This window comes from Colletes latitarsis, unplaced genomic scaffold (assembly GCF_051014445.1).
Source record: "Colletes latitarsis isolate SP2378_abdomen unplaced genomic scaffold, iyColLati1 scaffold0006, whole genome shotgun sequence".
NCBI classification, from domain to species: domain Eukaryota; kingdom Metazoa; phylum Arthropoda; class Insecta; order Hymenoptera; family Colletidae; genus Colletes; species Colletes latitarsis.
This window is the reverse complement of record NW_027488366.1, coordinates 7973211-7983420: the sequence shown is the minus strand read 5'-3', so window position 1 is coordinate 7983420 and position 10210 is coordinate 7973211.

The window sequence follows — 10210 nt, the reverse complement described above, 5'->3', positions numbered from 1 at the left end:
CGTAGTAATGGGGTACCACACCGAAACAGACAATTAAACCTGGTTTCGATCAATATTTCACAGGATAACAACGGTTAGGTCTGGGATAGGTCTGGGTTATGCCCGCATCTGGCTCATGATTTTGCCTTCTTCGCATATTTTTTGGTCAGTTCCTGGATCTTCTCGGGTTTGAATCACGTAGTATTGTGGTACCACACTGAAACAGACAATTAAACCTGGTTTCGAACAATATTTTAGAGGATAACACCGGTTAGTTCTGGGTTAGGTCTGGGTTATGCCCTCATCTGGCTCATGATTTTGCCTTCTTTGCAAATTTGTTGGCCAGTTCCTGGATCTTCTCGGGTTTGAATCACGTAGTATTGTGGTACCACACTGAAACAGACAATTAAACCTGGTTTCCATCAATATTTTAGAGGATAATACCGGTTAGGTCTGGGATAGGTCTGGGTTATGCCCGCATCTGGCTCATGATTTTGCCTTTTCCGCATTCTTGTTGGCCAGATCCTTGGTTTTCTCTGGTTTGAATCACGTAGTAATGTGGTACCACACTGAAACAGACAATTAAACCTGGTTTCGATCAATATTTTAGAGGATAACACCGGTTAGGTCTGGGTCAGGTCTGGGTTATGCCCGCATCTGGCTCATGATTTTGCCTTTTCCGCATACTTGTTGGCCAGATCCTTGGTTTTCTCTGGTTTGATTCACGTAGTAATGTGTTACCACACTGAAACAGCCAATTAACCCTGGATTCGGTAAGTATTTTTGTCGGTAACACCGGTAAGGTCTGGGTTAGGGCTGGGTTATGCCCGCATCTGGGTCATGATTTTGCCTTTTCCGCATACCTGTAGGCCAGATCCTTGGTTTTCTCTGGTTTGAATCACGTAGTAATGTGGTACCACACTGAAACAGTCAATGAAATCTGGTTTCGATCAATATTTTAGAGGATAACACCGGTTAGGTCTGGGTTAGGTCTGGGTTGTGCCCGCATCTCGCTCATGATTTTGCCTTCTTCGCATACTTGTTGGCCAGATCCTGGGTTTTTTCCTGTTTGAATCACGTAGTAATGTGGTACCACACTGAAAAAGTCAATTAAACCTGGTTTCGATCAATATTTCACAGGATAACAACGGTTAGGTCTGGGATAGGTCTGGGTTATGCCCGCATCTGGCTCCTGATATTGCCTTTTCCGCATTCTTGTTGGCCAGATCCTTGGTTTTCTCTGGTTTGAATCACGTAGTAATGTGGTACCACACTGAGACAGACAATTAAACCTGGTTTCGATCAATATTTTAGAGGATAACGCCGGTTAGGTCTGGGTCAGGTCTGGGTTATGCCCGCATCTGAATCATGATTTTGCCTTTTCCGCATACTTGTTGGCCAGATCCTTGGTTTTCTCTGGTTTGAATCACGTAGTAATGTGTTACCACACTGAAACAGCCAATTAAGCCTGGATTCGGTAAGTATTTTAGTCGGTAACACCGGTAAGGTCTGGGTTAGGTCTGGGTTATGCCCGCATCTGGCTCATGATTTTGCCTTTTCCGCATACTTGTAGGCCAGATCCTTGGTTTTCTCTGGTTTGAATCACGTAGTAATGTGGTACCACACTGAAACAGTCAATGAAACCTGGTTTCGATCAATATTTTAGAGGATAACACCGGTTAGGTCTGGGTTAGGTCTGGGTTGTGCCCGCATCTCGCTCATGATTTTGCCTTCATCGCATACTTGTTGGCCAGATCCTGGGTTTTTTCCTGTTTGAATCACGTAGTAATGTGGTACCACACTGAAAAAGTCAATTAAACCTGGTTTCGATCAATATTTCACAGGATAACAACGGTTAGGTCTGGGATAGGTCTGGGTTATGCCCGCATCTGACTCATGATTTCGCCTTCTTCGCATACTTGTTGGCCAGATTCTGGGTTTTTTCGGATTTGAATCACGTAGTAATGTGGTTCCACACTGAAACAGTCCATTAAACTTGGTTTCGATCAATATTTTAGAGGATAACACCGGTTAGGTCTGGGTTACGTCTGGGTTATACCCGCATCAGGCTCATGAATTTGCCTTGTCCGCATTCTTGTTGGCCAGATCCTTGGTTTTCTCTGGTTCGAATCACGTGGTAATGTGGTACCACACAGAAACAGACAATTAAACCTGGTTTCGATCAATATTTTAGAGGATAACACCGGTTAGTTCTGGGTTAGGTCTGGGTTATGCCCGCATCTGAATCATGATTTTGCCTTTTCCGCATACTTGTTGGCCAGATCCTTGGTTTTCTCTGGTTTGAATCACGTAGTAATGTGTTACCACACTGAAACAGCCAATTAAGCCTGGATTCGGTATGTATTTTAGTCGGTAACACCGGTAAGGTCTGGGTTAGGTCTGGGTTATGCCCGCATCTGGCTCATGATTTTGCCTTTTCCGCATACTTGTAGGCCAGATCCTTGGTTTTCTCTGGTTTGAATCACGTAGTAATGTGGTACCACACTGAAACCGTCAATGAAACCTGGTTTCGATCAATATTTTAGAGGATAACACCGGTTAGGTCTGGGTTAGGTCTGGGTTGTGCTCGCATCTCGCTCATGATTTTGCCTTCTTCGCATACTTGTTGGCCAGATCCTGGGTTTTTTCTGGTTTGGATCACGTAGTAGTGTGGTACCACACTGAAACAGTCCATTAAACATGGTTTGGATCAATATTTTAGAGGATAACGCATGTTAGGTCTAGGTTAGGTCGGGGATTTTCACTCATCAGACTCATACTTTCGCATTCTTCACATACTTGTTGAACGGATCCTGGGTTTTTTCTGGTTTGGATCACGTAGTAATGTGGTACCACACTGAAACAGTCGATTAAACCTGGTTTCGATCAATATTTTAGAGGATAACGCATGTTAGGTCAAGGTTAGCCCTGGGATTTTCACTCATCAGACTCATACTTTTGCGTTTTTCACATACTTGTTGAACAGATCCTGGGTTTTTTCTGGTTTGGATCACGTAGTAGTGTGGTACCACACTGAAACAGTCCATTAAACCTGGTTTGGATCAATATTTTAGAGGATAACGCAAGTTAGGTCTAGGATAGGTCTGGGATTTGCCCTCATCAGGCTCATACTTTCGCGTTTTTCACATACATGTTGAACAGATCCTGGGTTTTTTCTGGTTTGGATCACGTAGTAGTATGGTACCACACTGAAACAGTCCATTAAACCTGGTTTGGATCAATATTTTAGAGGATAACGCATGTTAGGTCTAGGTTAGGTCGGGGATTTTCACTCATCAGACTCATACTTTCGCATTCTTCACATACTTGTTGTACGGATCCCGGGTTTTTTCTGGTTTGGATCACGTAGTAATGTGGGACCACACTGAAACAGTCAATTAAACCTGCTTTCGATCAATATTTTTGAGAATAATACATGTTAGGTCTAGGTTAGGTCTGGGATTTGCTCTCATCAGGCTCATTCTTTCGCATATTTCTCATACTTGGTGGCTAGATGCTGGGCTTTTTCTGGACTGCATCACGTAGTAATGAAGTACAACAGAGAAACAGTCAATTAAACCTGGTTTCCATCAATACCTTAGAGGACAACGCAAGTTAGGTCTGGGATAGGTCTGGGATTTGCCCTCATCAGGCTCATACTTTCGCGTTTTTCACATACATGTTGAACAGATCCTGGGTTTTTTCTGGTTTGGATCACGTAGTAGTGTGGTACCACACTGAAACAGTCCATTAAACCTGGTTTGGATCAATATTTTAGAGGATAACGCATGTTAGGTCTAGGTTAGGTCGGGGATTTTCACTCATCAGACTCATACTTTCGCATTCTTCACATACTTGTTGAACGGATCCTGGGTTTTTTCTGGTTTGGATCACGTAGTAATGTGGTACCACACTGAAACAGTCGATTAAACCTGGTTTCGATCAATATTTTAGAGGATAACGCATGTTAGGTCTAGGTTAGCCCTGGGATTTTCACTCATCAGACTCATACTTTTGCGTTTTTCACATACTTGTTGAACAGATCCTGGGTTTTTTCTGGTTTGGATCACGTAGTAATGTAGTACCACACTGAAACAGTCAATGAAACCAGGTTTCCATGAATATTTTAGAAGACAACGCAAGTTAGGTCTAGGTAAGGCCTGAGATTTTCACTGATCAGACTCATACTTTCGCATTCTTCGCATACTTGTTGAACGGATCCTGGGTTTTTTCTGGTTTGGATGACGTAGTAATGTGGTACCACACTGAAACATTCAATTAAACCTGGTCTTGATAAATATTTTAGAGGATAACGCAAGTTAGGTCAGGGATAGGTCAGGGATTTGACCTCATCAGACTCATAATTTCGCACACTTCACATACTCCTTGAACAGATCCTGGGTTATTTTCTGGTTTGGATCACATAGTAATGTGGTACCACACTGAAACAGTCGATTAAACCAGGTTTCGATCAATATTTTAGAGAATAATTCATGTTAGGTCTAGGTTAGGTCAGGGACTTGCTCTCATCAGGCTCATTCTTTCGCATATTTCTCATACTTGATGGCTAGATCCTGGACTTTTTCTGGATTGCACCACGTAGTAATGAAGTACAACACTGAATCAGTCAATTAAACCTGGTTTCGATCAATATTTTAGAGAATAATTCATGTTAGGTCTAGGTTAGGTCTGGGATTTGCTCTCATCAGGCTCATTCTTTCGCGTATTTCTCATACTTGATGGCTAGATCCTGGGCTTTTTCTGGATTGCATAATAATTCATGTTAGGTCTAGGTTAGGTCTAGTATTTACCCTCATCAGGCTCATTCTTTCGCATATTTCTCAAACTTGATGGCTAGATCCTGGGCTTTTTCTGGATTGCATCACGTAGTAATGTAGTACCACACTGAAACATTCAATTAAACCTGGTTTGGATCAATATTTTAGAGGATAACGCATGTTAGGTCTAGGTTAGGTCGGGGATTTTCACTCATCAGACTCATACTTTCGCATTCTTCACATACTTGTTGAACGGATCCTGGGTTTTTTCTGGTTTGGATCACGTAGTAATATGGTACCACACTGAAACAGTCGCTTAAACCTGGTTTCGATCAATATTTTAGAGGATAACGCATGTTAGGTCTAGGTTAGCCCTGGGATTTTTACTCATCAGACTCATACTTTTGCGTTTTTCACATACTTGTTGAACAGATCCTGGGTTTTTTCTGGTTTGGATCACGTAGTAATGTAGTACCACACTGAAACAGTCAATGAAACCAGGTTTCCATGAATATTTTAGAAGACAACGCAAGTTAGGTCTAGGTAAGGCCTGAGATTTTCACTGATCAGACTCTTACTTTCGCATTCTTCGCATACTTGTTGAACGGATCCTGGGTTTTTTCTGGTTTGGATGACGTAGTAATGTGGTACCACACTGAAACATTCAATTAAACCTGGTCTTGATAAATATTTTAGAGGATAACGCAAGTTAGGTCTGGGAAAGGTCAGGGATTTGACCTCATCAGACTCATAATTTCGCACACTTCACATACTCCTTGAACAGATCCTGGGTTATTTTCTGGTTTGGATCACATAGTAATGTGGTACCACACTGAAACAGTCGATTAAACCAGGTTTCGATCAATATTTTAGAGAATAATTCATGTTAGGTCTAGGTTAGGTCAAGGATTTGCTCTCATCAGGCTCATTCTTTCGCATATTTCTCATACTTGATGGCTAGATCCTGGACTTTTTCTGGATTGCATCACGTAGTAATGAAGTACAACACTGAAACAGTCAATTAAACCTGGTTTCGATCAATATTTTAGAGAATAATTCATGTTAGGTCTAGGTTAGGTCTGGGATTTGCTCTCATCAGGCTCATTCTTTCGCATATTTCTCATACTTGATGGCTAGATCCTGGGCCTTTTCTGGATTGCATAATAATTCATGTTAGGTCTAGGTTAGGTCTAGTATTTACCCTCATCAGGCTCATTCTTTCGCATATTTCTCAAACTTGATGGCTAGATCCTGGGCTTTTTCTGGATTGCATCACGTAGTAATGTAGTACCACACTGAAACATTCAATTAAACCTGGTCTTGATAAATATTTCAGAGGATAACGCATGTTAGGTCTGGGTTAGGTCTAGGATTCGCACTCACCAGGCTCATACTTTCGCATATTTCTCATACTTCATGGCTAGATCCTGGGCTGTTTCTGGATTGTATCACGTAGTAGTGAAGTACAACACTGAAACAGTCAATTGAACCTGGTCTCCATCAATATCTTAGAGGACAACGCAAGATAGGTCTGGGATAGGTCTTGGATTTGCCCTCATCAGGCTCATACTTTCGCATATTTCTCATACTTCATGGCTAGATCCTGGGCTATTTCTGGATTGGATCACGTAGTAAAGTGGTACCACACTGAAACAGTCAATTAAACCTGGTTTCCATCAATATCTTAGAGGACAACGCAAGTTAGGTCTAGGATAGGTCTGGGATTTGCCCTCATCAGGCTCATACTTTCGCGTTTTTCACATACATGTTGAACAGATCCTGGGTTTTTTCTGGTTTGGATCACGTAGTAGTGTGGTACCACACTGAAACAGTCCATTAAACCTGGTTTTGCTCAATATTTTAGAGGATAACGCATGTTAGGTGTAGGTTAGGTCTGGGATTTGCCCTCATCAGGCTCTTACTTTCGCATATTTCTCACACTTGATGGCTAGATCCTGGACTTTTTCTGGATTGCATCACGTAGTAATGAAGTACAACACTGAAACAGTCAATTAAACCTGGTTTCCATCAATATCTTCGAGGACAACGCAAGTTAGGTCTGGGATAGGTCTGGGATTTGCCCTCATCAGACTCATACTTTTGCGTTTTTCACATACTTGTTGAACAGATCCTGGGTTTTTTCTGGTTTGGATCACGTAGTAATGTTGTACCACACTGAAACAGTCAATGAAACCAGGTTTCCATGAATATTTTAGAAGACAACGCAAATTAGGTCTAGGTAAGGCCTGAGATTTTCACTGATCAGACTCATACTTTCGCATTCTTCGCTAACTTGTTGAACGGATCCTGGGTTTTTTCTGGTTTGGATGACGTAGTAATGTGGTACCACACTGAAACATTCAATTAAACCTGGTCTTGATAAATATTTTAGAGGATAACGCAAGTTAGGTCTGGGATAGGTCAGGGATTTGACCTCATCAGACTCATAATTTCGCACACTTCACATACTCCTTGAACAGATCCTGGGTTATTTTCTGGTTTGGATCACATAGTAATGTGGTACCACACTGAAACAGTCGATTAAACCAGGTTTCGATCAATATTTTAGATAATAATGCATGTTAGGTCTAGGTTAGGTCAAGGATTTGCTCTCATCAGGCTCATTCTTTCGCATATTTCTCATACTTGATGGCTAGATCCTGGACTTTTTCTGGATTGCATCACGTAGTAATGAAGTACAACACTGAAACAGTCAATTAAACCTGGTTTCCATCAATATCTTCGAGGACAACGCAAGTTAGGTCTGGGATAGGTTTGGGATTTGCCCCCATCAGGCTCATACTTTCGCGTTTTTCACATACTTGTTGAACAGATCCTGGGTTTTTTCTGGTTTGGATCACGTAGTAGTGTGGTACCACACTGAAACAGTCCATAAAACCTGGTTTGGATCAATATTTTAGAGGATAACGCATGTTAGGTCTAGGTTAGGTCTGGGATTTTCACTCATCAGACTCATACATTCGCATTCTTCACATACTTGTTGTACGGATCCTGGGTTTTTTCTGGTTTGGATCACGTAGTAATGTGGGACCACACTGAAACAGTCAATTAAACCTGGTCTCGATGAATATTTTTGAGAATAATACATGTTAGTTCTAGGTTAGGTCTGGGATTTGCTCTCATCAGGCTCATTCTTTCGCATATTTCTCATACTTGATGGCTAGATGCTGGGCTTTTTCGGGATTGCATCACGTAGTAATGAAGTACAACACAGAAACAGTCAATTAAACCTGGTTTCCATCAATATCTTAGAGGACAACGCAAGTCAGGTCTGGGATAGGTCTGGGATTTGCCCTCATCAGGCTCCTACTTTCGCGTTTTTCACATACATGTTGAACAGATCCTGGGTTTTTTCTGGTTTGGATCACGTAGTAGTATGGTACCACACTGAAACAGTCCATTAAACCTGGTTTGGATCAATATTTTAGGGGATAACGCATGTTAGGTCTAGGTTAAGTCTGGGATTTGCTCTCATCAGGCTCATTCTTTCGCATATTTCTCATACTTGATGGCTAGATGCTGGGCTTTTTCTGGATGGTATCACGTAGTAATGAAGTACAACACAGAAACAGTCAATTAAACCTGGTTTCCATCAATATCTTAGAGGACAACGCAAGTCAGGTCTGGGATAGGTCTGGGAATTGCCCTCATCAGGCTCATACTTTCGCGTTTTTCACATACATGTTGAACAGATCCTGGGTTTTTTCTGGTTTGGATCACGTAGTAGTATGGTACCACACTGAAACAGTCCATTAAACCTGGTTTGGATCAATATTTTAGAGGATAACGCATGTTAGGTCTAGGTTAGGTCGGGGATTTTCACTCATCAGACTCATACTTTCGCATTCTTCACATACTTGTTGAACGGATCCTGGGTTTTTTCTGGTTTGGATCACGTAGTAATGTGGTACCACACTGAAACAGTCGATTAAACCTGGTTTCGATCAATATTTTAGAGGAGAACGCATGTTAGGTCTAGGTTAGCCATGGGATTTTCACTCATCAAACTCATACTTTTGCGTTTTTCACATACTTGTTGAACAGATCCTGGGTTTTTTCTGATTTGGATCACGTAGTAGTGTGGTACCACACTGAAACAGTCCATTAAACCTGGTTTGGATCAATATTTTAGAGGATAACGCATGTTAGGTCTAGGTTAGGTCTGGGATTTTCACTCATCAGACTCATACTTTCGCATTCTTCACATACTTGTTGAACAGATCCTGGGTTTTTTCTGGTTTGGATCACGTAGTAATGTGGTACCACACTGAAACAGTCGATTAAACCAGGTTTCGATCAATATTTTAGAGAATAATTCATGTTAGGTCTAGGTTAGCCCTGGGATTTTCACTCATCGAACTCATACTTTTGCGTTTTTCACATACTTGTTGAACAGATCCTGGGTTTTTTCTGATTTGGATCACGTAGTAGTGTGGTACCACACTGAAACAGTCCATTAAACCTGGTTTGGATCAATATTTTAGAGGATAACGCATGTTAGGTCTAGGTTAGGTCTGGGATTTTCACTCATCAGACTCATACTTTCGCATTCTTCACATACTTGTTGTACGGATCCTGGGTTTTTTCTGGTTTGGATCACGTAGTAATGTGGGACCACACTGAAACAGTCAATTAAACCTGGTTTCGATGAATATTTTTGAGAATAATACATGTTAGTTCTAGGTTAGGTCTGGGATTTGCTCTCATCAGGCTCATTCTTTCGCATATTTCTCATACTTGATGGCTAGATCCTGGACTTTTTCTGGATTGCATCACGTAGTAATGAAGTACAACACTGAAACAGTCAATTAAACCTGGTTTCGATCAATATTTTAGAGAATAATTCATGTTAGGACTGGGTTAGGTCTGGGATTTGCTCTCATCAGGCTCATTCTTTCGCATATTTCTCATACTTGATGGCTAGATCCTGGGCTTTTTCTGGATTGCATGACGTAGTAATGAAGTACAACACTGAAACAGTCAATTAAACCTGGTTTCCATCAATATTTTAGAGAATAACGCATGTTAGGTCTGGATTAGGTCTAGGATTTGCCCTCATCAGGCTCATATTTTCGCATATTTCTCATACTTCATGGCTAGATCCTGGGCTATTTCTGGATTGGATCACGTAGTAATGAAGTACAACACTGAAACAGTCAATTAAACCTGGTTTCCATCAATATTTTAGAGAATAACGCATGTTAGGTCTGGATTAGGTCTAGGATTTGCCCTCATCAGGCTCATATTTTCGCATATTTCTCATACTTCATGGCTAGATCCTGGGCTATTTCTGGATTGGATCACGTAGTAATGTGGTACCACACTGAAACAGTCAATTAAACCTACTTTTGATCAATATTTTAGAGAATAATTCATGTTAGGTCTAGGTTAGGTCAGGGATTTGCTCTCATCGGGCTCATTCCTTCGCATAT